The sequence below is a fragment of the Sus scrofa genome, chromosome 7 (genome assembly GCF_054392235.1).
Source record: "Sus scrofa isolate SSC_HxYL_T2T_F1_AM1 chromosome 7, Sscrofa_HxYL_maternal_Yorkshire_Landrace_v2.0, whole genome shotgun sequence".
Taxonomy (NCBI): Eukaryota; Metazoa; Chordata; class Mammalia; order Artiodactyla; family Suidae; genus Sus; species Sus scrofa.
The window spans coordinates 71,066,037-71,082,425 of record NC_139389.1 but is presented as its reverse complement, the minus strand read 5'-3'; the positions used below and the strand labels follow the sequence as shown (position 1 = coordinate 71,082,425).

The 16,389-nt window shown below is 39.8% G+C and overlaps 1 protein-coding gene across 11 annotated transcripts in view; it reads left to right on the top strand.

The window, feature by feature from the left end:
* MIPOL1 (mirror-image polydactyly 1) overlaps window positions 1-10,731 on the top strand; it is a 308,128-nt gene extending 297,397 nt beyond the window's left edge. For 10 of the 11 annotated variants that reach the window (XR_014810636.1, XR_014810633.1, XR_014810632.1 and 7 more), the window contains one exon: window positions 9,482-10,731. The gene's annotated coding sequence lies outside the window, so the exon portion shown is untranslated. The remainder of the gene's footprint in view (window positions 1-9,481) is intronic. The other variant, XR_014810625.1, reaches the window with a different exon arrangement.
* Window positions 10,732-16,389: the final 5,658 nt, after the last annotated feature.

Genomic DNA, 16,389 nt, shown 5'->3' with positions numbered 1-16,389 from the left:
AATCAGCTAATTTAATACCGTCCTTACCCAATGAAATCTCAATAGAGTCGCAAGAATTATGAATAAAATACTATGGCAATGTGTGAGGGCTAGGGGACAAAAGAATCAGTTATGAAATATCTGTCTTAATATATTAGTCATTTCATGTCACAAATAATTTACAGTACAAGAGAAGGTGAAAGTAGTGTCTCAGAGGATATTTTTCCATTCTGATTATATTTAGAAGTCTTCAATATTTCTCTAAAAATGTATCTTGATGAGTTGATTGAAAGTGATAATAGGGAGTTCCCACTGTGGCACAGCAGTAACAAACCTGACTAGTATCCGTGAGGATGCGGGTTCGATCCCTGGCCTTGCTCAGTTCATTAAGGGTCCAGCTTTGCCATGAGCTGTAGGTGTAGGTTGCAGACATGGCTTGGATCCTGCGTCGCTGTGGCTGTGGATGTGGATGTGGCCAGCAGCTGCAGCTCTGATTGGACCACTAGCCTGGGAACTTCCATATCCTGCAGGTGTGGCCATTAAAAGAAAAAAAAAAAAAAGAAAAGAAAAGAAAAAGAAAGAAAGAATAGAGGGAATATTATTGTTTGTTTTTACCAATAATTCGGACAACAGCATCCCACGTGCTGGGGGTAAAAAGTTGAATGAGACTGTTTCTACCCTCATGGAAATCACAGTCCAGAGGGAATAACAGAACTGTAAATAATTATAATATAGTATTATAGGTACCATAATAGAGGTAGGCTTAAAATGCTTTGGCAAAAGAGGCAAAAAATTATCTTGCTCTGTCTACGAGATTAAGGAAGGGTTCCCAGAGGAGGTGGTGTTTCAGCCAAGTGCCTTTGGAATTGGCAATTAAGGAGTCCACTGTGACTTTAATAAGAGCAGTTTGTAATAGGACACAAAATCTAGATTTCAGTGAATTAAGATATGAGAACATAGAAATGGACACAGTGAGTATAGACTACTGTCCCAGGAAACTACCTTCTAACTCTTCTCTTTGCTGCTTTGGAAAAGATTTAGTAGGGAATTTCACATTGCATCACTCGATTAAGTACTAATGATAGTAATGGATTTTTTCCGTGTTCATAAATTGTATTCCGCTTGTACAAGCACAATAGTATAAATCCAACAAGAGCCTTAGAACTGAATGAGGGGCATATCTAACCTTTGAATTATGAATATCTTTGATCTTCATTTCTTCTATTCAGGAATTTCACAGTCTAAATTGCCAAGTGTACCCAGATGAAACTTTCCTTCCTCTCTTCCATCTTTCTTATAATTTCTCTTTATGCCTCTAACCATATATCCTCAAGTGATTCAACTATTTTATTGTCCATACATTATCTTTCTAATGCTAATATTACCAAATAAATTCCAAATTCTTTAGTGTTCAAGGCCCTCCAGACTTTTGTTCCAGCCTACTTTCTCAGCTTTATCTTCCTATAGTCTCCTCTTTCATGCTTCAGCTTCACCTTTCCCTTTATGCACCTAGAATGTTTTGGCTTCCATTTCCTGACATTACCACTTCCATCCAGAACTACCCTCACGCTGAAATCTTATATCCAAGCCCTATCTGACATTTATGGTCTTACTCAGTTGCCATGTCCCCTGTAAAAGCCCTTCTTGATCTTCTCACATATAGCTTTTTATCTCAACTCAGTATTTATATGTGCCTCTCTGTGCCTTTCATTCAGTCATTTATTCATTCATTCAGCCAATCTTTGTTGAGCACCATTTTCTACTCTGTTCTCATGGTTGAATAGCTGTTTTATCTCATCCCTCCTATCAGACTATAAATTCTTTGAGGTCAAGAGTCATCAGATATCACTTTGTAAGTTCCTATTACAATATTTTATACACAGTAATTATTCAACAAAAATAGATTGATCATATTAATGGATTAAATTGATCTCAAATGGAGAATCATCCCCTGAAATTCAGTTATAGCACCATCTTTTATTTTCCCTGCCATGATATTCCATTCTACAATTATCTACAAGTATATAATTTGTCATTTCCTCAACCACCTTAAAGCAACATTTAAAAAAAATTGTATTTGATTGCCTTGTATTTATTCTCTTAAACTCTTCCCTTTTTTCAGCTCCATCCATTCCATTGAAAGAGTCCACAAGTTACAGTGTTAATTATTTTTTATTATTTTTAATAGTTATTTCCCCAGTACATTTTTTTCTACTGTACAGCATGGTGTCCCAGTTACACATACATGTACACATTCTATTTTCGCACATTATCATGCTCCATCATAAGTGACTAGACATAGTTCCAAGTGCTACACAGCAGGATCTCATTTATAGTGTTAATTAAATCCATTGAATTTACTTCCATTACTACCTCACTTAGCGGGTGACCATAGTACAACTTCGATCTTAAAAGGGTCACTCAACATTAGTCACCCTTCTTTCAAGCCATCAAACATGACTTTGCTTTGAATATAAACTCAAATTATATTCCTTTTCATATCTTTCCTCTTTCTGTATACATTACAGAGCTGTTTAATGCTAACACACTTCCATTTCTTTCTTAATCTTCCATCTTCTTGCCATTTGCCAACAATCTTTAGCTTAAAATGTCCTTCACCTCTGGAACATCTACCTCTTCACTTCCACCAGCACAGTTTATTATCTCTCCAGCTATCTGGAACTCAGCTTAAAATCATCAAGTGCATTTTTTTGATTTACCTAGATCATGTATCACTGTATTTATTTTCTGTATATTGTTCAACTACTATATTAATTTGAATCAGTTATGTATTTATCCAACTTTCCTCTCTATGAGTGTCTTCTGCCAAGGACCTAGTCTAGTTCTAACCACCAATACAAATCCTGCACATTGATCTGAATTTTTTAAATGTGAAGCTTTGCTTCTCATGGTGATGTTAATCTGTGGCTTTCTGCCCTTTAGATAAAACTAACCTACTTAGATTAAATAGTACCAAGATATTCAACTATTCTAGAATAGCAATATATGACCACAGGATCTTTATTGACTAATAAACCAAAATTTACAGAAAAATAAATGTTACCATAATGTGACCTCAAATATATGTCAATCCATAAATTATGAGTAAGTGAATGAATTTGAGCCTTTAATACAAGGTAATTAACAGGATCTTATAACAATCACCAAGACTGAAAAAAAAAAAAAAAGAATCAACAAGACTTGTTAGTTAGGGACTAAGGGACTAGAGTGTAGAATATAATAAGGAAACATGCTCTGCTTCTGGCTGTAGGAGAGTTGCTAGAATCAGATTAATTCACTGAGTGAGAATAACTATAAAACTTGGACAAAATTCAAAACAAAGTCTGAAGGCCCTGGAGAACAACCAGTGCAGCCAAGGACCTGAGGGCCAAGATCCTGGAGAGAAGGAAAATACACGGAGGTGAGTCCTGCATTTGCAGCTGTGTTTTTCCCTTGGGGTGTTTGCCTGTTCAAGGTTTGGGGCATAGAGGCATAACAAGAGCAGCATTCTTGAGTTTGTGGCAGTTTGACTGAACTAGAGAAACAAAAGTGGAGTTTAGGGCTAAATTAAGCAGCTATGCTATGGGGGCCAAGATCAGAAGAAGAGAACTACAGGCAGTTGAGATCAACATTCTATGTACAATTTTTCCCTTTAGGCATTTCTGATTTCTAAGAGACTAAGTTCATTACAAGACAAAGAGAAACCAAGTAAAAAACGCTTACTAAGAAGATAAAAATCTAAGAAGAGAATTTGTCAGTCCCATGATGCTGAGGAGTCAGAAATTGAAGTGCAAACAGGAGAGACTCAGCTTTTGATTCAGATCCTGCGAAAGCGATGCCATAGGAGTAAGCGTAAATTGTGAGGAGTTCCCCATGTGGAACAGTGGGTTAAGAATCTAACTGCAGGAGTTCCCGTTGTGGCTCAGTGATTCAAGAATCCGACTAGGAACGATGAGGTTGCAGGTTCAATCCCTGGGCTTTCTCAGTGGGTTAAGGATCCGGCGTTGCCGTGAGCTGTGGTGTAGGTCGCAGACAGGGCTCGGATCCTGTGTTGCTGTGGCTCAGGCGTAGGCTGGCGGCTAGGCTCCGATTCGACCCCTAGCCTGGGAACCTCCATACACTGTGGATGCGGCCCAAGAAATGGCAAAAAGACAAAAAAATAAAAAATAAAGAAAAAGAATCTAACTGCAGCAATTTGGATGCTGTGGAGGTACAGGTTCAATTTCCCACCCAGTGCAGTGGGTTAAAGGATCCAGCTTTGCTGCAGCTGAAGTGTAGGTCAGATCTATGGCTTGGGTTCAATTCCATATGCCTGGGAACTTCCATATGCCATGGGGAAACCTTTTTTTTTTTTTAAAGGATAAATTGTTAATAGACCAGCTGCAACTATATCAAAGGGATAGTCCCAAACTCACTTACCTAAGATGCCCCCATCAATACAAGGTGGAATCTGGAAGAATGGGAACTTACCTGTGCTCTAGACCCTGCACTGAATGAGAGGCAAAAACCATCTGCCACTGGAATATGTGCACAGGGACTGCCTAAGACTGAGATGGGAGCAGGATGTCTGAGAAACTCCTCCCTTGCCACTCTATGAGCCTTGTGTCTAGTAACTGGTAACAGCCATGTACTGGTGGGGAGAACAAAAACATGGAAACAGACTCCTTCTATGTTGCAGGCATAGAGAACCCGCTATAATCTAAGGATAGAGCAAGGAAACTGAGGAAACACCCTCCGGTTCTTTAGACCTCTCACTAAACACAAGATAATGACAGTCAACCTCACCACTGGAGGAATTTCAAATCTGTGATACATTAAAGATAACCGTAGCAACCACAAAACCCAATGCACCTCAAATGCTAACTAAATTCACTAAAATCCCCACTAGTGAATGGGGTATTCCCATTTTTGGATTTGTCTGAGTTTCTACTATTCTTTTATAAGTAATATCTGGCATTTAACTTTAAAAACACAAGACACACTAAAAAGAAAGAAGAGCCATATGAAAAGATAAAATAATCAATAGAACCAGACCCAGAGATGACTCAGATGTTGAAATTTAAAAAGGCTTTAAAAAGAGAAAAACGGAATAAAACATATGAATTACAAAATGGTAACAATAAGGGTAAGAACTTCTCAGAGAAACAGAAATTAAAATAAAATAAAATGGAGTACCTTTAAAGTGCTGAGAAATAAAAAAATCTACCTTCTAGAATTAAATTCTCATCAAAAAAAAAAAGTGAGAATTTTATCATCAGCAGAACTCCGATAAAAGAAATCCTTAAAAAAGAGTCAAAGAAATGGAAAGATATTCCCTGCTCCTGGATTGGAAGAATTAAATTGTTTATATGGCCATACTACACAAATCAATCTATAGATTCAATGTAATCCCTATCAAATTACCCATGATATTTTTCACAGAACTACAACAAATAATCCCAAAATGTATATGGAACCATAAAAGACCCAGAATTGCCAAGTCAATCCTGAGGGGAGATGAAAACGAGCAGGAGGCATAGATCTCCCAGACTTCAGACAATATTACAAAGCTAGGGTAATGAAGACAGTGTAGTACTGGTACAAAAACAAACAATGGAACAGAATAGAGAACCCAGAAATAAACCTAGACACATAAGGTCAATTAATCTTCAACAAAGGAGGCGAGAATATAAAATGGGGGAAAAAACAGTCTCTTTAGCAAGTGGTGCTGGAAAAACTGGACAGCCACATGTAAATCAATGAAACTGGAACACACCCTCATACCATGCACAAAAATAAACTCAAAATGGCTTAAAGACTTAAACATAAGACAAGACATCATCAAACTCCTAGAAGAGAACACCAGCAAAACATTCTCTGACATCAACCTTACAAATGTTTTTTTAGGTCAGTCTCCCAAGGCAACAGAAATAAAAGCAAAAATAAAACAATGGGACCTAATCAAACTGGCAAGCTTTTGCACAGCAAAGGAAACCATTAAAAAAATTTTTAATAAAAAAGACAGCCTATGGAATGGGAGAATATAGTTCCAAACGATGCAACTGACAAGAACTTAATCTCTAAAATATACAAACAACTTATGCAACTCAACAGCAAAAAATAAACAACCCAATTGAAAAAATGGACAGAAGACCTGAAGAGACATTTCTCCAAAGAAGATATACAGATGGCCAACAAGCACATGAAAAAATGCTCAACATCACTGATTATTAGAGAAATGCAAATCAAAACTACCATGAGATAGCACCTCACACTGGTCAGAATGGCCATCATTAGTAAGTCTACAGATAACAAAGAGAGGGTGTGGAGAAAGTTGTACCCTCCATCACTGTTGGTGGGAATGTAAATTGGTACAACCACTCTGGAAAACAGTATGGAGGTACCTCAGAAAACTATATATAGAACTACCACATGGCCCAGTAATCCCACTCTTGGGCATATATCAAGACAAAACTTTCATTGAAAAAGGTACACTTATCCCTATGTTCACTGCAGCACTATTCACAATAGCCAAGATATGGAAACCACCTAAATGTCCATTGCCAGATGAATGAATTTAAGATGTGGTGTATATACCCAATGGAATACTACTCTGGATCACTTTGCTATACCGCAGAAATTGACAGAACATTGTAAATCAACTATAATAAAAAAAATTTTTAAGAGGAAAAAAAAAAGAAATCCTTAAGGGACTTGATTAGGCAAATGGAAAGAGATCACAGAAGGAATCACAGTAAGATTGAGAGCATCTGAAAGGGTAAATATATGAGATAAGAAAAATACTATTTAAGAAAAAATAGAATACATGTAATAAAAAGTTTATTTTATTCAAAACAAGCAATCTATTGCCAGAGAACTCTACCCAGTATTCTGTGATAATCTATGTGGGAAAAGAACCTAAGAGAGAATGGATATGTGTGTATGCATGACTGAGTCACTTTGTTGTATAGTGGAAATTATCACATTGTAAATTAACTATGCTTCAATAAAACTTTAGAAAGAAAAGAAACAAATCAATCATAATTGAAAGTCTAGTGACCACAGCTAAATTAGGTACAGATTTGAAGGACATGTTTACCCAAATGGTCATCTAGTCTACACTTGAATGTTCAATGTTGAAAAGCTCATTATTTCCTGAGGTAGCCCACTCTATATATAACCATGTACAAATGCCTTTGTATTGAGCTATAGTCTGTAATTCTCTAAAATTTCTACCTTCTGGCCCTGATTATGCCCTCTACAATCATATGCAATGAGTATTCCAATTTCTTTCACACATGCTTAAGATAACTAAATTATCCTCTAGTGTAACAGAAATGTTTTATTCTGTGGCCAAATAGCCCCAATCTAAACCATCCTTCACAACCATCCAGTTCTCATCTAATCCAGAATCTGCTAAATGCACCTCACTTTTTAACTGTTTCTCAAAGAATAGATCTGGACTCATGACACATGATCTCGTGGTGAACAGGCATTCTTGCCCTTCCCATTCCATATGTGCCCCAATGGCATTTATCCATGATAAGGGAGGGGGCCAAATCATGCTATTTATTCTATGTAATTCCTCATTTTACCTCTATGAAAACTCTGGCCTCAAGAGGTAGGACTTGATTGTGTTCACTGAAAACTATTGTTCAGGAATATTAAGCCAGAAATGGTGTACAGACAAGAATTGGCCAAAGAGATTCTGGGGACTATTCAACAGGTAGTATGAAATAAAATTGTGAACTTTAGAATGTCAAGGAATAAAAGGTTGGAGGAATAGAGGGTTTTGATAGAGCATATTAATTAATGACAGACGGACAGATGTATGGGCCATAAGAGGGATGAGTCAATGATGACTATGACTTTTCAATCCTGAGTGACAGAGAAAAATATGGATATCAGGAGACATGCCTATGTTACCAAGAGAAATCTGTTGCTATGATTTAAATTTATTAAGCAGTCATGGAAATAGCTTGTAGACATGTGCAGAAATAAGATGGGAGTTTTTGTTGGGGACAGAGATGAACTTTTAGCTTGGTTAAGGGATATACCTATAGTTGAGCAAGTTGGGTGTAATGCTTGTTGCAAATAAGGGAGACCACACTTCATAGGGGACTATGTGGTGTTTCAGTAAGAGGATGTTAGAAAGAACTTAGGGTATTTGTGTTGGTTTGAGGGAGGGCTCAAGAAAATGGGACTTTGAATTGGATGCTGTCAGAATGTGAGAATAATTCTATGGTGGGGTAGCTGAAGAAACCTTATCTAGAAGGAGGAAAGACTAAAACAAATCCAAAGCTGTACTTTATAAAAACAAAACCAGCAGTTACTCATTCTAGCTAAGATGGGTATTTGCTATTTTTTTGTTTTGTTTTGTTTTGTTTTGTTTGTTTTTTACAGCCATACGGGTGGCATATGGAAGTTCCCAGGCCAGTAGTTGAACTGGAGCTGCAGCTACCAGCCTACATCATAGCCCAGAGCAACACTGGATTCAAGTTGCTTCTGCAACCTATACTGAAGCTTGAAGCAATGCCAGATCCTTAACCTACTGAGCGAGGCCAGAGATCAAACCTGCATCCTCATGGAGACAAAGTCAGGTCTCCTGCTGAGCCACAATGGGAACCCCCAGTATTTTCTATTTTTGTGGTTTGCAGTGACTCCTATTTGTATCTGTGCTTAGATGAAACTACAAAGTAGTCTTATTTTTGACTCTTTCTTACAGTTATAGAATATCCTTGTTGGTGTTCGGTAGAATTGTTTACATTTGACAGGAGAACACCTAAGCCTAACTCTGAGGGCCAGACCAATTCTTAGGAACACCAGAGCCTAGCTGGAAGTGTCCAGCCAATTTCCATCTGTGAGGAGCTCTTTTTCTCCCTCAGGCTCCTCTACTTAGCCTTGGGGAACTACAGTGAAGGTTAGAGTGGACAAAGACAGTTACAGATATAGAAAAGCAGCCTAGAGGAGGTAGATTGAGAATAGGTTGGTGCCAAGGAGTCCTTGGTATGAGAGTGTTCAGCATTGCTAATATTCAGAATTCTTGAGACTAATTGAGCCAAAAAAAAAGAGTAAGACATTATTGAATCAAGGAATCATTGATGATCTTCAAGAAAGTAGTTTAAGGGACCACAGTTCAGGTTACAAGGCTATGGAGAAATAGAGATTGTGGGTAAGGACCACTCATTTGAGAAGTTTGGCAGTGAAAAGGAAAGCAAGGGGATATAAATTGAGAGATTTTTTAAAAGCAATTTAATGAGGTTTTTTTCCCCTAAAATAGAAATGGTCGCTACATGTTTGGAGATGAGGAGAAGCAACCGTTCAAAGTAGAAACAGTAAACATACTAGTAATGTAGTGAAAAACAGAAAAGAGTCTGAGACTTAGAACTTCAATGAATATGTTTATTCTGGAGGGGAAGCAGAGAATGTGTTGGTACAGAAATAAAAATGCTAAGTTGGAAATTAGGGCAGATGAAGGAATGGATGTCAGGTAAAATGATCTTTGTTGTTTTTTTCTTTTTAGGTCAGAATCAAGATCATCTGCCAACAGTTTAGGAGAAAGGGAGATGAAAAGGCCTGGAGAAGCTTTGAGTCGTCTGCTAAGGTGTTGTTTAGTGAATCGACAAAAGATGCTGTTTTCTATTGTCATCCATTTTACTAAAGAAAATGCAACTGTTGCTGTGTATTGTGGATTTATGGAGATTCAGAAGTGAAAGCCCTTTTATTCCCTTTTAAAGGAGGGGGGGGCGTTGTTAGCGTCTTTTTAGGTGGGAGTGGTACAACAGACCTCTTTCTTGGGATACCCATACTAGATTAAATATTATTTGATACAAATAATCTGTAACTTTTATTTTGGCTTTTGGACTGTATTTCCCAAGGTGAAAAAGATCTTGCTGTTTTCAAAAACTAAATAGAACATCAACCAGAGACAAAAAGCCATCCAGAAGGATGAGTTCCATGGTAATCTAGAGCAAAGAAAATTAACATTTTCACTTACAGTCAGAAAAATGGATGCCCCCCATGCCCACTGTTTATGTGTATCTAAATAACTAGATGCTTCTCTTATTCCCAGTATTAGGTGTGATTGAGAGATAACTTACTCGGGGCCGGTGGCAGCAGCAGCGGTTTCTGTGCGCTGAGTAGCCCATGCTCTTGTGAGCATCAAAAGGAGATGAAGCCTGATTAACCATTTTGAAATCTATCGGATGAGGAGAAGTCCTTACAAAACAACTTTTATACGCTTTAATTAAAAACGTGTTCCGGCAGCTCAGAGCTGAATGGGCTTCAGGGGGAGCAGGGCTGAGCCCGTTGCTATGACAACACAAAATCTTTTCGTGCCTGGCCCTTCCTCAGCACACACTCTCTAGCTCTCTCCAGCCTCCGTCCCTTCTCTCACTCCCTCAGTCTCTGGGTCTAGGAGTCCATATAAGACCCAGGACTTTGCTTTTTCTGGTAGTTCTCCGTCCCTCCTTTCCCCTCATTTTTCATCGTTTACATTTCCTTGGCCATCTCTATGTTCTTGTTTCTCTTGAAAACAAGTTTACCTCTTGAGTTGAATACACTAAGAAAAAAATATTATTTTTGGTCATAGGATGGTAATTATTGTTTATTTCCCCTCATAAATCCATTTTTAGGAGTCCTGAGTGTAGGCAAGAAGAATCTTACTAATGTTCTACATTTTTTATTTTTCAGGTTGAACACTGGCTACTACATCACTCTTTCTGTTGCTGAAGATAAGGCTAAAATAAAAAGGGTTATGATTTACTCTGTTAACGTTAATTTGTGCTCATTTTTTAAATCTCAGGTTATTCCTCGAGCCACATCATCTACTAACCATTGTAAGTGAATGTAAGACTTTAAACATATCCTGAAAAAAAAAAAATGCCAACCTCACTTTATTTAAGAAGTTTCTTGGAATATTTTTAAAGTTGCACATATAATACCAAGACTTAAATAAAACCCCACACCATAACTTGTTTTATCATATGAGACAAGAAATGTGTAGAACTTGTTCATCTCAGAACCCAATAGCCAACTTGAGATAAACTGATATCTTTGCAATCCTGCATTCAATGCATTTATATAGACAATAATATTATTACAGCACCTAATGTTACTCTTTGAGTCATCAGAGGCCTTACAAACTTTCATTTTTATTACAATTTTCCCTTTCACCTATTCTATTTTATAAAATGAAACAGGTGAGTGGAATACAGTGGAAATCATTCGTCATTTGTTCCCCCTGCTTAACTCTCTACCTGTTCTTACTGTGATTATACTTGCAAAGTGACTTATTTGTCAAATTCATAAGCATTTTGTTTCTAATTGCCTGACCCAGTAGAGATATTATAACTTGAGAAGTATATAGTCTGGAGTGTTAATCCTTAGCATGGCCTAGTGGTCAGTATAGAAAGTGAGTGAATTCTTTGGGGAACCCAGAGTCCAATTTTGAAACAGACTCCAAATCATAATGCAGCTTTTTTTTTTTTCTTTTTGCCTTTTCTTGAGCAGTGCGGTGGCTTATGGAGGTTCCCAGGCTAGGGGTCTAATGGGAGCTGTAGCCGCTGGCCTACGCTACAGCCACAGCAACTCGGGATCCGAGCCAAATCTTCAACCCACACCACAGCTCACGGCAACGCCAGATCCTCAACCCACTGAGCAAGGCCAAGGATCGAACCTGCAACCTCATGGTTCCTAGTCCGATTCATTAACCACTGAGCCACGACGGGAACTCTGAAATCATATGCAGCTTTGAAGCTCTAGATTTGCGTCTCTAGAATTGAAATTTTAAAGTTTAAATTTTCTTTCAAAGTTTAATAAGGAACTTCCTCAGTCTCTTTACTATATAAAACTCCAACATAATATAGTCTTGATACATCACATGTAAGTTGGTGGGCCACAAATTAACAAATACTCTAAACTCTTTCTAGTATGAGGAACAGCGTTTCTTCTAAATGAACCAACCCCCAGATTGGTTTCTAGGTTCTGTTCTTATAATTTAAAAACTCACCATATTTTGAGAAACTGAAGTTCTTTGACTTCTTATAATACGTTACTTAAAATGTGAAAAAGCTGCACGACCTAGCATTTGGGTGACATCTCACAAATGCACCAAGTTTCCTGTTTATAATGCTGGTATAATGCAAAGGAATTACTGAAGTTTAACTTTATTTTTTCCCCTTTCACTATTAAGAATAGAAAGTCAAATGCTGAAACTTGTTTTCCCAGCTGGGAACTTTGTTTGGATCAATCTTAGGTGAGAACTAAAGAATGTAAATGTATATATATTGGTTAAATAAATAGGTAAAGACAGGGGTATTCAGGTATCTGGAAAAGGCTTAAAACCAGATTTTTAAAAAAGGATCCTTAAAGAAGCATACTTTATTTTATTTTATTTTTGGTCTTTTTGCCTTTTCTTGAGCTGCTCCCGCAGCATGGAGGCTACCAGGCTAGGGATCTAATCAGAGCTGTAGCCACCAGCCTACACCAGAACCACAGCAACACGGGATCCGAGCTGTGTCTGCAACCCACACCACAGCTCACAGCAATGCCAGATCCTCAACCCACTGAGCAAGGCCAGGGATTGAACCCGCAGCCTCAAGGTTTCTAGTCAGATTCATTAGCCACTGCACCATGACGAGAACCCCAAGAAGCATACTTTAAAATGTAAGTTGAGAGTTCCCATTGTGGCTCAGTGGTTAATGAATCGGACTAGGAACCATGAGGTTGTGGGTTTGATCCCTGGCCTTCCTCAGTGGGTTGAGGATCTGGCGTTGTCGTGAGCTGTGGTATGGGTCAAAGATGCGGCTCGGATCCCATGTTGCTGTGGTGTAGGCCAGCGGCTGCAGCTCTGATTGGACCCCTAGCCTGGGAACCTTCATATGCCACGGAAGCAGCCCTAGAAATGGCAAAAAGACAAAATAAGTAAATAAATGAATGAATAAAAATACAATAAAATAAAATGTAAGTTGATTTTACCTAACTATCAAAAAACATTCCATTGGTAAGATGTATCATACTATGAATATACTGCTTCTCCATTATTGATAAATCCAAGAAGTAGGAGTCCTTCAGTTCTTGACATCGAAATCTTTTCTGGACCTGACCTGGGAAAACTTTGAGGGGAGTAATCTTGCAGGTGAGTGGAGTAGAAAACATAATAAATTGGTCTTTTCTATACTATATTCTATGGTCCCATACAGTGGATCCTAAGACTAAAATATACATCGAGGTTGCACTTTAGATAACATTGGATCCTCATTTCTACTCAAATGCTTTACATTTCCTTTCCTCCTAATTTTTTTTCATAGCTAAAGACATCTACATGAAAACCATGGTATCTTTAGTTTGGTAATTCCTCCATCCTAGGGGACCCTGCTCACCTGAAGTCACATAATCTTTTATGTGTGCTCTGGTACTAGACAAACTGTTTATGTGATAAACCACAGATAAACCACTATTCTGTAGCTTCTATGGTTTGACAGATATATGTCAAAATTAAAGCTTTTTTGTGGTTGTTTTGAACATATGGTTACTCACAGAATGGTTCTTACACTGACTCCAGAATGTGGTTACTCTGACGTCTTCAAAATATCATAAAAATTAGTTCCCAAATAGCTATATCTACATAACTTATCCTGCTCATACATATTATGTTAAACTCTTATTCAAATTGTTAATCTGTAAAATTTAAGTCATTGCCATCTTTACCCCATATCACTGCCTTTCTCTCACTGTATTTCTAAACATGTGATAATAAATAGACAAAGGAAGCACAGCAGTTCACCAGGTGTGGAATAATATGTCACATTGAGGACAAAGATTAAACCTCCACCTTACAAAAATTTTATAAAGAGTGGCTTAAGTAATACCACACTGAAAATGTACAGGTCAATAAGATATAGACCTATTCTTTAATAAGTTAATAAAACGTGGAGTAAGGGTCCAGGAGAGAAGTCACTTCATTCCTTGATAATTTGTAATATGTATTTGGAGTTCAATAACTCATCTAAAGAATAACATTACCCATAGGTCTCTTTATTAATGACTCAGAATATCTGCAGGTAAATGTTTTACATCCTTTTTGATGCCAAGGAAAAGCACAGACCTCACAATGTAAGTATATATTTTAATATATTATGGATATCATTCTATAGGACAAAAAGAAAAGGAAAAAAGAAAACAAAGAACCAAAGTTTTCTCTTTAACGTTACCTATCACAATGGATTTTTTTCTCCTCCACCTCTTCCAAGTGCCTAGGCCTAAAAACTGAAAGGAGTGGTCAGAGTTTCATGGACTGAATGTGTAAAGTTTTCACCACTTAATGCTGAAGGGAATTAAATAACTAAATTCCTGTATCTCCTGATGAGAATAATGCCTAGCTGAAAGTCTTAAATCTGAAATGCTTTTCTTAGTTTGCCTCAAGTCAAAAGATTACTTAATTTATTGCTTTCATGCTTTGTGGACAATCATGTCAGAAAGGTCTTATGGATGTTCCTCTGAATCAGCGTATCTAATTGTGTGTGCACACACACATCCTATATGTGTGCTGGCATATCTATCTATATCTACCTCCTGAAGTATATGTTGGTGGCTCTAATTCCCTGAGGAGAAAGGTGAAGAGTCAATCACTTGAAGATTGGAATAGTCTTGACATTGTTGAGAGAGGACTGATCCTAATCCACATTTACAAATACCATAGAGCATTTTACGTGTTCTTGAAAAAAAAAAGTACTTTAAATTCTGTTTATTGTTATTTTTTATCTGACTGAGGTAAAACTGCAATGCATGCTGTTCTCAATAATGAGTGAGGGGGGAAAATAGGGATGTATGAAGTATGCCTAATAATGAAATGATTTAAACTCGAATTTTGGACACCAAAATATAGAGAAGTCTTTGAACATGATTCATTCTCTCCCTCTCCCTTCCTCCCCCTCTCCCTCTCCTCCCTCTCTTCCCTCTCTCCCTCCCTCTTTTTCTCCCTCTCTGAAAACGGGAAGCAGGAGGTGGCTGAAAGGGCAAGGATGGCAGTGAATTTTGGGATGTGGAGGTCGCAGTCCCTGGGCAGTGTCCACCCGGCCGGAAGCGAAGGGACCGTCCGGGGCTCGGACTCCGAGCCCTGGTGCTGGACATGGTGTCCGGCTGTCCGGGCTCAGGCTCCGGCGCCGTTCCACGACCAGTGCGGGTGGCTGGTGTGACAGCCAGTGGGGAAAGCGTTTCCCTCCAGGACGGGAACGTTTTAAAAGCCCAGTTTATCTGAGCTGGGTTGCTAGTAAAGCTGGCTGCGAGCCGAGGGCAGTAGGTTTGGGCGGCGGGGCCGGGACGTGGGAGCCCTTTGCGGTCAGCAGCTCAGCGGGGTACTCAGGGCGCCCTTTCTGGCCAGAGTTCCCCGGGCGTCAGGGACTGCTTCACAGCTGGAGGCCGGGAGGGACGAGAGTAAACACCTAGCCGGAGGGGCCGCCTTCAGGGAATGGTTGCAAAGGGAGACACGAAAAATAATTCAAGCCCGAGAGCCACCCCGCCCCCTCCCCGCGCGGCCTCCGCGGGCGGCGCCACAGGTCCTGCAGCCTCCTGGCGGGCCCGCGCCCCCGCGCCCAGGGGGTGTCGCATCCCGGCCAGGCCGGCCGAGACTGCGCCTCGGAGCGGGTTCCAGGAGTGCGTCTCGCCAGCCCGCCCGCCCCACCCGGCCGGGCCCCTCTGGCGGGATAGAGCCTTGCTTTGCTCTTTTCGTTGGCCAAGCACAATTGTGTTATTGGAGATAATGAATTCAATCCCCATCAAAGGGCATTAGGCTCGGCCAGGCCCTGGAGTTGCTGCTGCCTTTTTTTTTTTTTTTTTTTTTTTACCAGGAATGAAAGGCTAAGGAGAAAAAAAAAATTCTCTAGGGGAGCCTTTCCCCTGATCACTGCTTTTGAAGTGAAGGGGCCCGGGCATTGTTGTTCACCTCGCGGCCCATACGGCTGAAGAAAGCCTGAGCTTTTGATGGGCTGAGAACCGCCTCTGCAATGAGCACCACGTCGGGCTGCGCGGCCTGCGGGCAGCATATGTCTAGGGGCGCCCGGGCACTGTCTGGCGGGCGGGGCCGCAGGTCTGGCGGGGAGGGGGCTCGCTGGGGCCGGGAGGCTGGGATCGGAGACCAGGCAGGCCCACACTCAGCCTCAGCGTCCTCGGGGGCCCTAGGCCTCGGGCCCCAGGGTCGTCTTTCGTGGCGCAGCGTAGGAGTTCCATCTGTGGTTAATCAGTTAAGACCTCCGACTGGGAGGCCAGACAGCCCTTTGGAGGTGAGGCTGGGGAAGGCAGGGCTCTCGAGCGCAGCGGGCCAGGGAGATTAGAAGGCTTTTTGTTCCGTCATTGGGACCCAACGTCTAAGGTGGCTGGCTTAGCTAGAGCTTGAGGAGTCTGCGAAGGTGTACACCTCAGAGAGTGACATCC